The sequence below is a fragment of the Molossus molossus genome, unplaced genomic scaffold (assembly GCF_014108415.1).
Source record: "Molossus molossus isolate mMolMol1 unplaced genomic scaffold, mMolMol1.p scaffold_m16_p_2, whole genome shotgun sequence".
Classification (NCBI taxonomy): Eukaryota; Metazoa; Chordata; class Mammalia; order Chiroptera; family Molossidae; genus Molossus; species Molossus molossus.
Window position 1 is genome coordinate 41,636,953 of NW_023425355.1, and position 16,166 is coordinate 41,653,118.

At 37.6% G+C, this 16,166-nt stretch overlaps 1 pseudogene; it reads left to right on the top strand.

Moving 5' to 3' along the window:
• The first annotated feature begins 12,938 nt into the window (after positions 1-12,938).
• LOC118636562 lies at positions 12,939-13,625 on the top strand (annotated as a pseudogene).
• Positions 13,626-16,166: the final 2,541 nt, after the last annotated feature.

Consider the following 16,166-nt stretch of genomic DNA (forward strand, 5'->3'; position numbering starts at 1 on the left):
GAGACTCTAAATGAAGCACTAGACCAAATGGATTTAATATATATCTACAGAGAATTACACCCCAAAACTACAGAATTCACATTCTTCTCAAGTGCACATGGGACATTCTCAAAGATAGACCACATGTTAGGGCACAAACTAAGTCTCTACAAGTTCAAGAAGACTGAAATCATTTCAAGCATCTTCTCAGATCACAATGGCATGAAACTAGAAATCAACTGCAACAAGAACATGCAAAGACATTTGAAAACATGGAGGTTAATAGCATGTAATTTAACAATGAATGGGTTACCGAGGAGATCAAGGGAGAAAATAAAATCTTCCTGGAAACCAATTAAAATGAATATACAACACAAAATCTATGGGAAGCAGGGAAAGCAGTTCTGAGAGGGAAGTTCATAGCACTACAGGCCTACCTCAAAAAACAAGAAAAAAATCTAATTGATTGTCTAACCACACGACTTAACGAACTAGAGAGCAAACAAAAAGAAAACCCAGAGCAAGTAGAAGGAAGGAAATAATAAAGATCAGAGCAGAAAGAATTGACATAGAGACCAAAAATACAATTCAAAGGATCAATGAAACGAAGATCTGGTTTTTTGCAAAGGTAAACAAGATCGATAGACCCTTAGCTACACTTGCCAAGAAACAAAAGAGAGAACCCAAATACACAAAATCAGAAATGAAAGAGGAGAAGTAACAACCTACACCACAGAAATACAAAAGATTGTTAACAGCTACTATGAACAAGTATATGGCAACAAATTCGACAATCTAAGGGAAATGGACAAATTTCTAGAAACACACAGGCTCCCACAACAGGACCGATAAGAGTTACAAAACTTAAACAGACCAATAACAACTAAGGAAATTGAAGATGTAATCAAGACTCTCACAGCAAACTAAACCAAGTCCCAGATGGCATCAAGGGGGTGTTTTACTGAATATCCAAAGAAGAACTAACACCCATTCTCCTCAAACTATTTCAAAAAATTCAAGAAGAAGGAAGACTTCAAAACTCGTTTTATGAAGCCAGAATAATTCGAATTCCAAAACCAGAAAAAGACACTACAAAGAAAGAAAACTACAGGCCAATATCCTGATGAACATAGACGCCAAAATCCTGAACAAAATACTAGCAAATCAGATCCAGGAATACATCCAAAAAGATTTTTACCATGGCCAAGTGGGATTCATTCCAGGGATCCAAGGATGGAACAGTATTTGCAAATCAATAAATGTGATTCACCACATAAACAAAATGAAGAATAAAAACTACATGATCATATCAATAGACACTGAAAAGCATTTGATAAAATCCAGCATCCATTTCTGATAAAAATGCTCAGCAATGTGGGAATAGAGAAATCATATCTCAACATAATAAAGACCATATATGAAAGACCTACAGCCAACATCATACTCAATGGGCAGAAAATAAAAACTTTTCCATTAAGAACAGGAACAAGACAGAGATGCCCACTTTGGCCACTCTTATTTAACATAGTACTGGAAGTTTTAGCCACAGCAATCAGACAGGAAAAAAAAATGAAAGAGATCAAAATTGGAAAGGAGAAAGAGAAACTGTCATTATTTGCAGATGACATGATATTATACATAGAAAACCCTAAAGACTCCAACAAAAATCTACTAGACTCAATACATGAATTTGGAAAAGTAACAGGATACAAAATTAACGTCAAAAAATGGATGGCATTCTTATATACCAATGATGAACTCACAGAAAGAGAAACTGAAAAAACAATCCCATTTACCATCATGGAAAAAAAATTAAGATACCTAGGAATAAACTTAACCGAAGAAATAAAGGACCTATTTGCAGAAAACTACAGGACATTGAAAAAAGAAATAAAGAAAGATATAAAAAAGTGGAAGCACATACCCTGTTCATGGATTGAAATAATTAACATAATTAAAATGTCCATATTACCCAAAGCAATCTATAGATTCAATGAAATCCCCATCAAAATACCAACAACATATTTCACAGAACTAGAAAAAATACCTCAAAAGTTCATATGGAACCAAAAATGTCCCTGAATAGCCACAACAATTTTTAAAAAGAACAAAGCAGGTGGGAATCACAATACCAGATATTAGGTTATACTACATGCCACTGTAAAAAAAAAAAAAAAAACAGGTGGTACTGGCACAAGAACAGGCATATAGACCAGTGGAACAGAACTGAAAACCCAGAAATGGATCCAAGGCAATATGCTCAATTAATATTTGACAAAGGTGGCAAGAGCATACAGTGGAGTAAAGACAGCCTCTTTAATAAATGGTGTTCAGAAAATTGGACAGCTACATGCAAAAAAAAATGAAACTAGACCATCAACTTACACCATACACAAGAATGAACTCAAAATGGATAAAAGATTTAAATGTGACACGTGAATCCTTAAAAATTCTAGAAGAAAATGCAGGCTACAAAATTTCAGACATCATACGCAGCAGAATTTTCACTGATACATCACCTAAGGCAATAGAAACAAAGGAAAAAATGAACACATGTGACTACATCAAACTAAAACGCTTTTGCACAGCAAAAGAAACAATCTTCACAATGGAAAATTAACCCACTGTATGAGAGAACATCATTGCCAATGATATATCAGATAAGTGGTTAATTTCCAATACATATAGAGTGCTCACACAACTCAACAAAAGGAAGACAAAGAACCCTATTAAAAAATGGGCAGAGGAGCTTTATAGACACCTCTCCAAACTGGACATACAAATAACCAAGAAACATATGAAGGAATGCTCAACATCACTAATCATCAGAGAGATGCAAATTAAAACAACAATGAGGTATAACCTCACACCTGTCAGAATGGCTGCCATCAACAAATCATCAAACAAAAGTGTTGGCAAGGGTGTGGAGAAAAGAGGACTCTAATATACTGCTGGTGAGAATGTAGACTAATGCAGCCACTGTGGAAGACATTATGGTGTTACCTCAAAAAATTAAAAATTGAACTTCCATTTGACCCAGTGATCCCGCTACTAACAATATACCCTAAGAAGCCCGAAACACCAATCAGGAAGAATATATGCACCTCCATGTTCATAGCAGCACTATTTACAATAGGTAAGATCTGGAAACAGCCCAAGTGTCCATTAGTAGATGAATGGATAAAAACGCAGTGGTACGTATACACAATGGAGTACTATATAGCTGTAAGAAAGAAAGATCCATTATCCTTTGAGACTACATGGAAGGGCCTGGAAAGTATTATCCTAAGTGAAACAAGTCAAGCAGAAAAAGACAAATAGCACATGATCTCACTTATATATGGAATATGATGAACAAAACAGTCTGAGGAATACTGTAGACCCAGAAACATTGAAGTAGGGCCAGACTGACATCCCTCAGAAGAGGGGGTGGGGGGGTGGGAAGAGATATACCATAGAACTTATATGCATGTATGCATAACCAATGGACATGTACAACAAAGATCAGGATGGGCGGGGGTGGGGTGGGGAAGACAGTGCCAATGGGGTAAAAAAGGAGAAACATCTGTAACAAAAATAAATAAAAAATTTTAAAAATTAAAAAAAAAATTTCCATACAAAAATGTAGTCTTGGTTGTTACACAATACTCATCAAACTTTGTATTTTTATTTATTAATTAATTTTTGTTGCAGATTTTTCTCCTTTGTCTCCCACTGATTTCCCCCTCCCCTCCCTCCCTGCCCTGTCTCCAGCTTTGTTGTCCATGTCCATTGTTCATGCATACATGCATATAAGTTCTGTGGTTTATCTCTACCCTACCACCCCCTCCTCTGGGGATTGTCAGTCTCTTCCCCACTTCCATGTCTATGGGACTAACACATCCCTCAGACTGTTATGTTCATTATATTCCACAAATAAGTGAGATCATATGATACTTGTCTTTCTCTGTTTGGCTTGTTTCACTTAGGATGATACTTTCCAGGTCCCTCCATGTCGTCTCAAAGGTTAAGAACTCCTTTTTTCTTACAGCTGAGTAGTACTACATTGTGTATATGTACCACCGCTTTTTTATCCATTCGTCTACTGATGGACATTTGGGCTGTTTCCAGATCTTACCTATTGTAAATAGTGCTGCTACAAACATTGGGGTATATATATATTCTTTCTGATTGGTTTCAGGCTTCTTAGGGTATGTTCCTAGAAGTGGGATCACTTCATCAAATGGAAGTTCAATTTTAATTTTTTGAGGTAACACCATATTGTTTTCCATGGTGGCTGCACCTGTCTGCATTCCTACCAGCAGTGTACTACAGTCCCCATTTCTCCACACCCTCGCAAGCAATTGTTGTTTGAAGATTTGTTGATGGCAGCCATTCTGACAGGTGTGAGGTGATACCTAATTGTTGTTTTAATTTGCATCTCTCTGATGATTGATGATGTTGAGCATTTCTTCATATGTTTCTTGGCCATTTGTATGTTCTATTTGGAGAGGCGTCTATTTAGTTCCTCTGCCCATTTATTAATTGGGTTCTTCGTCATCCTTTTTTTGAGTTTTTTTCAGCACCATTTATTAAAGAGGCTGTCCTTACTCCACTGTATGCTCTTGCCAACTTTGTCAAATATTAATTGAGCATATTGCCTTGGGTCCATTTCTGGGTTCTCTGTTCTGTTCCACTGGTGTATATGCCTGTTCTTGTGCCAGTACCAGGCTGTTTTGATTACAGTGGCTTTGTAGTATAAGCTGAAATCCTGTAATGTTATCCCTCCAACTTTCTTCTTCTTTTTCAAGATTTCTGTGCCTATTTGATGTTTTTTTTGGTTCCATATCAACTTTGTAAGTACTTGTTCGAATTCTGTGAAGTATACTGTTGGTATTTTGATTGGGATTGCATTGAATCTATAGATTGCTTTGGTTAATACGGACATTTTAATGATGTTAATTCTCCCAAATCATGAACAGGGTATGCGCTTCCACTTTTTTATATCTTCCTCTATTTCTTTCTTCAGTGACCTGTATTTTTCTGCGAATAGGTCCTTTATTTCTTTGGTTAAGTTTATTCCTAGGTATCTTATTTTTTTTGCCGCAAGGGTAAGTGGGATTGTTTTCTTAGTTTCTCTGTTTGTGAGTTTATCATTGGTGTATAAAAATGCCATCGATTTCTTGATGTTAATTTTGTGTCCTACTACATTTCAAAATTCACTTATTAAGTCTACTAAATTTTTGATGTAGTCTTTGGGGCTTTCTACATATAATATCATGTCATCTGCCAAGAATAACAGTTTCACTTCCTCCTTTCTAATTTTGATCCCATTTATTTTTTCTTCCTGTCTGATTGCTGTGGCTAATGCTTCCAGTACAATGTTAAATAAGAGTAGCGAATGTGGGCATGCTTGCCTTGTTCCTGCTCTTAAAGAAAATGCTTTTACTATTTGCTCATTGAGTATGATGTTGGCAGTAAGTCTTTCATATATGGCCTTTATTATGTCTAGATATGATCCCTCTATTCCCACATTGTTGAGCGTTTTTATCATAAATGGATGCTGGATTTTGTCGAAGGCTTTTTCGGCATCTATTGATATGATCATGTGGTTTTTATTCTTCATTTTATTTATGTGATGTATTACATTTATTGATTTGCAAATATTGTTCCCACCTTGAATCCCTGGGATGAATCCCACTTGGTCATGGTTGATAATTTCTTTGGTGTATTTCTGGATCTGATGTGCTAGTATTTTGTTCAAGATTTTGGCATCTATGTTTATCAGGGATATTGGCCTGTAGTTTTCTTTGTAGTGTTTTTTTCTGGTTTTAGAATTAGAATTATGCTGGCTTCATAAAATGAGTTTGGAAGTTTTCTTTCTTCTTGAATTTTTTTGAAATATTTTGAGGAGAATGGGTCTTAGTTCTTCTTTGAATTTTTGATAATACTCCCCCGTGAAGCCATCCTGTCCTGGGCTTTTGTTTCCTGGGAGAGTCTTGATTGCGTCTTCAATTTATTCTGTTGTTATTGGTCTGTTCATGTTTTCTATCTCGTCCTAGTATAGTTTTGGGAGACTATGTGTTTCTAGTAATTTGTCGAATTTGTTGCCATACAATTATTCACAGTAGTTGTTAATGATCTTTTGTATTTCTGTGGTGTGAGTTGTTAACTTCTCTTTCATTTCTGATTTTTTGTTTTTGGGTGCTCTCTCTTTTTTTTTTTGGTGAGTCTAGCTAAGGGTCCATCAATCTTGTTTATCTTTTCGAAAAACCATGTCTTTGTTTCATTGTTCCTTTGAATTTTTTTTTTTTTTTGATCACTATGTCATTCATTTCTGCTCTGATTTTTACTATTTCCTTCCTTCTTCTTGCTCTCGGTTTTCTTTTTGTTTGCTCTCTAGTTCTTTAAGTTGTGAGGTTAGATAGTCTATTAAAAATTTTTCTTGTTTTTCAAATTAGGCCTGTAGTGCTGTTAACTTCTCTCTCAGAACTGCTTTCACTGCATCTCATGAATTTTGTATTGTTGTTTGTCATTTTCATTGGTTTCCAGGAATTTTTTAATTTTTTTCCTTGATCTCCTCGGAAACTCATTCATTGTTAAATTACATGCTATTTAAGCTCCATGTTTCAAATGTCTTTGCATGTTCTTCTTGTAATTGATTTCTAGTTTTTTGCCATTGTGATCTGAGAAGATGCTTGAAATGATTTCAGTCTTCTTGAATTGTAGAGACTTAGTTTGTGCCCTACGATGTGGTCTATCTTTGAAAATGTCCCATGTGCACTTGAGAAGAATGTTAATTCTTAGTTTTGAGGTGTAAATCTCTGTAGATATCTTTTAAATCCATTTGGTCTAGTCCTTTATTTAGAGTCTCTGTTTCCTTGCTAATTGTTTGTCTAGAGGATCTATCCAGTGATGTCAGCGGGATGTTGAAGTCCCTGCTATGAATGTATTGCTATTGATTTTTCCTTTGATGTCCTCCAGAAGATTTTTAATATATTTTGGTGCTCCTACATTGGATGCATATATGTTTATCAAGGCTTTATCTTCCTTTTGGATAGATCCTTTCAATATTATGTAGTGGTCTGCTTTGTCTCTAGTTATGGCCTTCATTTTGAAATCTATTTTATCAGATATGAGTATTGCTACCCCAGCTTTCTTTTTCTTTCCATTTGCTTGGAAGTTTTTTTTTTTTTTTTTCCATTCCTTCACTTTCAACCTATGTGAGTCTTTTGTTGTGAGGTGGGTCTCTTGTAAACAACATATATATGAGTCATGCTTTCCTATCCGATCAGCTACTCTGTGTCTTTTTATGGAAACATTCATTCCATTTACATTTAAGGTGATTATTAATATATACTTATTTTTTTGTTTGCTGTGGTTCTATTTTTCTTCCCATTTCTCCTGCTAATTACAGCAGTTTTTTTTTTTTTTTTTAACATTTCTTGCAGTGCTGGTTTGGTGCTAATGTATTCCCTTAGCCTTTTTTTTTTTGGTCTGAGAATCTCTTTATTTGACCTTCTATTTTGAATGCTAGCCTTGCTGGGTAGAGTAGTCTTGTATTCAGATCCTTGTTTTTCATGACCTTGTTTACTTTATGCCATTCCTTTCTGGCCTGTAGTGTTTCATGTGAGAAGTCAGCTCAGGGCCTTATGGGGTTTTCTTTGTAGGTAACCTGTTGCTTATCTCTTTCTGCCATTAGGATTCTATCTTTGTTTTTAATTTTTGGCAATTTGATTACTATGTGTCTAGGTGTGAGCTTGTTTGGCTTCTTTTTACTTGGGGCTCTCTGTGCTTCTTGAACTTGAATGCCTTCTTCCTTCACCAAATTAGGGAAGTCTTCTGTCACTATTTCTTTGACTAGAGTCTCTAACCCTTGTTCATTTCCTTCTTCTTCAGGGACTCCTATGATGTGAATATTATTACCTTTCTAGTTGTCCCACAGTTCTGTTTTGCTGTCTTCCTGTTTTTTAATCGTTTTTTCCTCTCGGTTTTCTGATTGGTTGATTTTTTATACCCTGTCTTCTAATTCACTGATCCGGTTTTCAGCTTCCTCTATTCTGCTTTTTAGACCTTCCAATGTGTTTTTTTATTTCTGATATGTTATCAGTCATTTCTGCTTGGTGGTTTTTAATTTCCAACTAGTTGATTTTCAACATTTCTATGTCTTTAGTCATGGTACTCATGTCCTTACACATGCTGTTGAGCTTCCTCAAGATGATGGCTCTGAATTCTAGTTCTGTTACATTGCTTAATTGCACCTCATTTATCTCATCTTCAGTAGATGTCTTTTGTTCTTTTATTTGGCTTTTTTTTTCTCTTTTTTACCATTTTGGCTATCACAGTGGGCTTTGGAGTCTGCTAAATTTTCCCTGTGGGTGTTGGTGTTCTGCTGTTTGTGGCTCCTTCTCCTGGGTTTAGATGAAGCATGGAGGACCCACTTTATACACCACTGTCAAGTCTTCGCTTTCCTTGTTAGAGTTGCTAGTGCAGGGAATGGTAGTTATCCTCTAGTGTTTTTGCCTGGAAGCTATTAGTAGTGGTCAACGGAAGAAACTTGGTTTCTGAGTTGACTGAAAAACTTCCTCAGGTGCTCAGTGTAAGGGTGGGGAAGATGCTGGTTGTTTATAGGCCTCAATTAGCATTTCAATGGCCAACAGGTATGGTTGAATCTTTGAGGGAGGGGCCGCCACCTCTCTCCAGTGCCCTGGGATTGCGTAAGATGACCACAGTTCTGTGTGGCTGCACTCAACGAAAGCTCTGAGCACCCTCCAAATCCCGAGTTTCCTGACACAGTTCTAGTCCAGTCTGCCTTTCCTCTGCTGGAATCAAGGTGAGTGGCTGCTGCCAATTTAGTCTCTGTCCGGGCTCTGTGTCATGGAGCCACCTGTGATTTTAACCCGAGTGCTCTGCTCCCAGCTAAGGGTGGCCATGGCTGTGGCACCAGCCGAGGGCGTTGCACCTAGCCGAGGTATCAGGACCCATCCGAGGGCATAGCACCCTGCTGAGGAGTCCACAGGACCCAGCCGAGGCAGCTGCTGGTTCCAGCAGAGACCACAGGACCCAGCCGAGGTTGCAGGACCCAGCTGAGACCGCTGCGGACCATGGGCTCCTGGCCCCCCTCTCACATCCTAGCAAGTCTACCAGGATTGAGTCAGTGTCCCTGTTTATGTGGTCTTCCAAGCTGCCTTTTGGTTGCCCCTTCCTGACAATTTGTCTTTATTTTCATTGTAATTCCAGTTTCATCCTGGGAAATGGTCTGTGTAGCTTCCATTCACTCCGCTGCAATTTTTTTTTCTCCCCAAACTTTGTATTTTAGCAAGTTAGTTTCAAGAAAATTTGTATGGTAGCAGAGAATAAGGAGAATCAGGAGAGACTAAAAGTGAGCAAATTATTTCACATGTCTAAATAACACATAATGTTAATAATTGCTATCATGTATTGCCTGTTTACCTTGTACTGGACACTGAGCTAATAATAATTTTTCTGTCTCATCTCATTTAATTCATTCAGCTATACTATTAACTAGGTATTTCTTATTGTCTACATTCTTCAAATGAAGAAACTGAGGCATGGCACAATTAAAAATTTTACCTAGCCCTGGCTCGTAATGCTCAGCAGTTAGAGCATTGGCTCACTGACCAAAGAGTCACGGGTTCGATTATGGCCAAGGGCATATACCTTGGTTCTGGTTCGTTCCCAACCCTGACTGTAGATATGCAGGAGGCAACCAATTAATAACTCTTTCTCCCATTGATATTTCTCTCTCTCTACACCCCCTTCCACTCTATTGAAAGATAAATGGAAAAACATATCCTCTGGTGAGAATTAAAAAAAAAAATTACCTATGCTGTTACTTATTATGAATTTACCAAAAAAGAGGCAGAGGCAGGATTTGATCCTCAGCTTTCTGGTTCCAGAACAATCATGCTTAAACACTGTGATGTGCTATCTCTAATGTATCAGTCAATAACTCCCCAAGTGTCCATCCATATTCACCCATTAGCATTAATTCAAAGAATATTTGACGATTTTGGGATTTTCTATGTAGAATAATTATTCAGTTGTCTTACATGATCTAGGTATTAAGTCTCTTGAACTTGTGATTTTCCCCCAAGAGAACAGAAACTCTGTTTCTCAAGCAGCAAAAATGGTAAAGCAAAGAATTGTTTATAGTGGAACTCTTACTAAAATATACTGTAAGTGGGAGATTCTAAAATGGCGGTGAAGTGAATGGAAGATACACAGACCATCTCCCAAGACCAAACTGGAGTTACAACTAAAATAAAGACAAGTTGTCACGACAAACCAACAGAAAAGCAGTTGGAGGGGACATAAATGACCAGGAACAGAAAGAGGACACTAAATTGAGCCTGGTAGGAACTGCAGAGGGGTGAGTGGGTGGGCTGGAAGCCCACAGAAGTAGCTGTTTTAGCTGTGAGCAGCTCCTTCAGGGTTAGAATCCCAAAACAGCACTACAGTGAGCAGCGTGCCAGGACAGAGCATCAAATTAGCTACAGCCATTAACCTTGGGCTCCAGCACAAGCAGGGTGGACTGGACTGGAACTGTGTGGAGAGACGCAAGAGCTTGAAGAGCTGGGAGGGCAATGGGAGTTTTGTACTGAATCACTCCCTCACAGGACAGTAGCCATATTACTCAAAAAGACCCTTCCCAGAGCCCCAGGGAGAAGCAACAACCCATCCCTCAGGAATTTAACATCACTCAGCCAGGCCAGAGAAATGCTAATCGAGGCTCATTAACAGCAAGCAAGCATCTGTTCAAAGGCTGGAAATCCTCTTACCATAAACACATGAGGGATATTTTTATTCAAATTTGTGCTACAACCCATGATTCATCAAATAATTGAAACTAATAGCCTCCAGGCAAAAAGCTAGAGGATAACTGAACCTTTCCTGGACTTGCACATCTACCCAGGTAAGTAAGATTTGACAATGGTATTTAATGTGGGTCCTTCCACACTGCTACAAACCGAATACAGAGAGCCACAAACAGCAGAAAACCAACACCCACAGAGAAAATTTGGCAAGCTCTAAAGCCCACTCCAACAGCAAAAATGGTAAAACAAAGAATCAAATCCCAAATGAAAGAACAAGAGAATTCTACTGAAGAAGAGATAAATGAAATTAAGTTAAGAAAGTTATCCGGGGTAAAATTCAGAGTGATGATAATGAGCAAGCTCAATAGCATGAGAAAGAGGTCAACAGCAATGAAAATCAGCCAACTAGAAAAAAAAAAAAAAAAAAAAAGCAAAAACAAAAAAAAACACCAACCAGAAATGAAAAATGTCATAGCAGAAATAAAGAACACATTGGAAGGAATAATCAACAGAGTAGAGGAAGCTGAGTACTGGATTAGAGACTTAGAAGACAGGGTAGAAAAACTCACCCAATCAGAGAACAAAAAAGGAAAAAAAAAATTGTAAAACAGGAAGACAGCTTAAGAGAACTATAGGACAAGATGAAAGGTAAGAACATCCATATCATAGGAGTTCCAGAAGAAGAGGAAAATGAGCAAGGGTTAGAGAATATATTGAAAAAATAGTTACAGAAAACATTCTTAACTTGGTGAAGAAAAAGGCATACACGTCACAGAAGCACTAGGAGTCCCAAGAAAGAAGAACACAAAGAGGCCCACATCAAAACACATAATAGATAAAGTGCCAAAAATTAAAGACAAAGAGAGAATCTTAAAGGCAGCAAGAGACAAGCAACAGGTTACCTACAAAGGAACCCCCATAAGGCTATCAGCTGACTTCTGAACAGAAACATTACAGGCTAGAAGGGAATAGATGAAGTAATCAAGGTAATAAAAACAAGGATCTGAATCCAAGACTACTTTATCCAGCAAGGCTATTATTCAAAATAGAAGGTGAAGTAATGAGCTTCTCAGATAAAAAAGCTAAGGGAATATATTAGCACCAAACCAGAAATGCAAGAAATATTAAAAGGACTGTTGTAATGAGTAGAAGGATTTGGAGGAAAAATATAACCACAATCAACAAAAATTGCAATAAATAAGCAAATATCAGTAATAACCTTACATGTAAATGGATTAAACACTTGAATCAAAAGACACAGAGTAGCTGATTGGATAAAAAAGATGTATCATATATATGTTGTTTACAAGAGACTGACCTCACAACAAAACACTCACATAGCTTGAAAGTGAAGTGATGGAAAAATCTTCTAAACAAATAGAAAGGAAAGAAGAGATGGGGTAGGAATATTCATATCTGATAAAATAAAATTCAAAATGAAGGACATAACTAGAGACAATAAAGGCCACTACACAATATTGAAAGTATCAATGTAACAGGAAGATATAACCTTGATAATCATATATACAGTGAATATAGGAGCACAAAAATATATTTATAAACTTCTGGAGGACTCCAAAGGAGAAATTGACAGGAATACAATCATCGCAGGGGACTTCAACAGCCCTCTGACATTACTGGATAGATCCCCTAGAAAAAAATAACAAGGAAAGAGAGACTCTAAATGATGCACTAGATCAAATGGGTTTAATAGATATATACAGAGAATTTACACCGAAAAACTGCAGAATATGCATTCTTCTCAAGTGCACATGGGACATTCTCAAAGATAGACCACATGTTAGGACATAAAGTAAGTCTCTATAAGTTCAAGAAGATTGAAATAATTTCAAGCATCTTTTATGATTACAATGGAATAAAACTAGATATCAATTACAAGAGAAAAACACGCAAACACATTAAAACACACGGAGTTTAAATAGCATGTTAGTACACAATGAAAGGGTTACAAAGGAGACTGAGAAAGAAGTTAAAATATTCCTGGAAACCAGGACGGTGGTAGTGCAGGGCCCGTGGAGGAGGTGGCGGCAGTGGCCGTGGTGACTGAGTGTGCTAGTGGCCTGCAGAGAGCATATAGCCAGCTGCACCCGCCACACTGGCTGGTGGTTGTGCAGCGGCACCATGTTTGTGAGTAAGATCTTCGTGAAGCTGCAGGGTTTTCTGACTGCCCAGCAGGACATCCGGGAGGAAATCCGAAAAGTAGTGCAGAGTTTAGAATAAACAGCCCTAGAGATTTTAATTCTGCTGCAAGGGGTCCATCAGGGTGCTGGGTTTCAGGACATTCCAAAGAAGTGTTTGAAAGCTCGAGAACATTTTGGTACTGTAAAAACACATCTAATGTCTTTGAAAACCAAATTCCCTGCTGAACAGTATTACAGATTTCATGAGCACTGGAAGTTTGTGTTGCAGTGCTTGGTCTTCTTGGCAGCTTTTGTTGATGTACTTGGAATCAGAAACACTAGTGACTCCAGAAGCAGATACAGAAATTCTTGGCATTGAGCCAGACAGGGAGAAAGGATTTCATCTGGATGTAGAAGATTATTTCTCAGGAGTTTTAATTCTTGCTAGTGAACTGTCAAGGCTGTCTGTCAACAGTGTGACTGCTGGTTACTACTCCTGGCCCCTCCACAACTCCACCTTCATCAATGAGCTGGATTCTGGTTTGGCCTTCTCAACCTGAAAAACGACTCTATGAGGAAGCGCTACGATGGCCTGAAGTACGATGTGAAGAAAGTAGAGGAGGTGGTCTATGATCTCTCCATCTGGGGCTTCAATAAGGAGAATGCAGCAGCTTGCCTAGAGAAATAGGTGACTACTCATGTCTGGCCCTGCTAACCTCGGTGGTTGCCAGTGAGGCTAGCACACTGGTGCTCACCATGGTTATGATGCCCTGTTGCCAAGCAACGTGCTTTATTTTCTTAGCCAGAGTGTGGTGTGTGTATCAGAATTGATACACTTCTTTTGGTAGAAGAATAGCCTTTACAAGGACAGGTTTTTTTGTTGTTGTTTCAATGAATTTGCTCTGTAATTCAGTTCTGTCAAAAGTGCAAATGTCAATCTCTTGGTAAAGTTCATTTCCTGCTTACCCTGATGCTGTTGATGTACTGATTGAGAAGTTTATTGTCTTGTGATTCTTCAGAAGTGATCCTCTGTATTTTCTATATCTAAATTAGCCATCCATACACAGGTATGAAAACAGATTATCAAAGAGGATGGTTGTCAAGCAAAAAGAAAATATATATATATATATATATATATATATATATATATATATATTCCTGAAAACCAACAAAAATAAACAAACTACAACTGAAAAATCTATGGGATGCAGCAAAAGTAGTCTAGAGAGGAAAATTCATAACACTACCGGCATACCTCAAGAAACAAGAAAAATTTCTAAATGACCGTCTATCCTCACAACTTAAATAACTAGAAAGAAATGAAACAAACAAAAAAAATCCAGAGCAAGTAGAGGAAAATAAATAATAAAGATCAAAGCAGAAATAAACAATACAGAGACTAAAAAATAAATTCAAAAATCAATGAAACAAGAAATGGTTCTTTAAAAAGGTAAACAAGTTTGATGGACCCATAGCTAGACTCACCAAGAAAAAAAGAAAGAGGACCCAAATAAACAAAATCAGAAACAAAAGAAGAGAAGTAACAACTGACACCACAGAAATACAAAGGATCATTAACAATACTATGAACAATTAATTATACACCAACAAATTGGAAAATCTAGGTGAAATGAACAAATTTCTAGAAAGACATAGTCTCCCAAAAGTGAGCCAGGAAGAGATAGGAAACTTGAACAGACCAATAACAACTAACAAAATTTAAGATGTAATCAAGTACTTCCTAGCAAACAAAAGCCCAGACCTGGATGGCTTTACAGGGGAGTTTTACTGAACATTCAATGAAGATCTAGTACCCATTCTTATCAAACTATTTCAAAAAATCCAAGAAGAAGGAAGATTTCCAAACTTATTTTATGAGGCCAGCATAATTCTAATTCCAAAGCCAGATAAAGATACTATGATGAAAGAAAACTACAATCCAATATCCCTAATGAATATAGAGACCAAAATACTTAACAAAATATTAGCAAATCAGATTTATCTATACATTAAAAAATGTATTCACAATGACCAAGAGGGATTCATCCCAGGAATTCAAGGCTGGTACAATATTCACAAATCAATAAATGTGATACACCACATAAACAAAATGAAAGATAAAAATCATATGTTCATATCAATAAAATCCAGCACCCATTTCTGATAAAAATGCTCAGCAATGTGGGAATAGATGGACCATATCTTGACATAAAAAAGACCATATATATTAATAACATACAACCAACATCATACTCAATGGGAAAAATGCTAAAAGCATTTCCCTTAAGAACAGGAACAAACAGGAATGTCCACTTTTGCCACTCTTACTTAACAAAGTTCTGGAAGGCTTAATCACAGCAATTAAACATGAAGACAAAAAAATAAAAGGGATCTAAATTTGAAAGGAGAAAGTAAAACTGTTATTATTTGCAGATGACATAATATTGTATGTAGAAAACTCTAAAGACTCCATCCAAAATATGCTAGAGCTAATAAATGGATTTGGCAAAGTAGCAGGATACAAAATTTATATCAAGAAATCCATGGCATTCTTATATACCAATAATGAGGTCAGAGAAAGAGAAACTAAAAAAAAAAAAAAAAAGAAAGAAACAATCCCCTTTACCATAGAGACAAAAAAATCAAGATACCTAGGAATAAACTTAAACCAAAGAAGTAAAGAACCTATCCATGAGAAAAATAATGGTGGTGGGTGGGATAAGAGCAAGGGTGAGTGTGTGAGAGTGTGAGTGAGTGTTAGAGAGAATGTGAGTGGAGCAATTTCAAGCAGTGCAGAATTGTGGGGCAGAGGGTTCTTGTGCTATGGATGGTGGAGCAGCTGGCTCCTGCAGTAAGCAGCACGGCCAGAATGCCCTGCCATCTTGGAAGATTCCTGTTCTTCTCTGAGAGAAGACAGTGGGGAGTTGATAGAGCCAAGTGACCTGAATCCACCAGTGCACTTTAGACCATGGGACCCATGGACCCTGCTCTGTCAACATGGATGAAAAAAGAGTAGCTGTGCAATCAAGGTACCTACTTAGGGAAGCAGCAACTGTACGGAGCCAAGCACCATCCTCCACAGCAGCAGCCTGATCAGAGCCTAGCACCATCCTCCACAGCAGCAGCCTGATCAGAGCCTAGCACCATCCTGAGCAGCAGTAGCACCAGCCTGGGAGCCCACCACGTTCCCCCACTGCAGTAGTGACTGGTGGGAGTGGAGCCCCAGCCA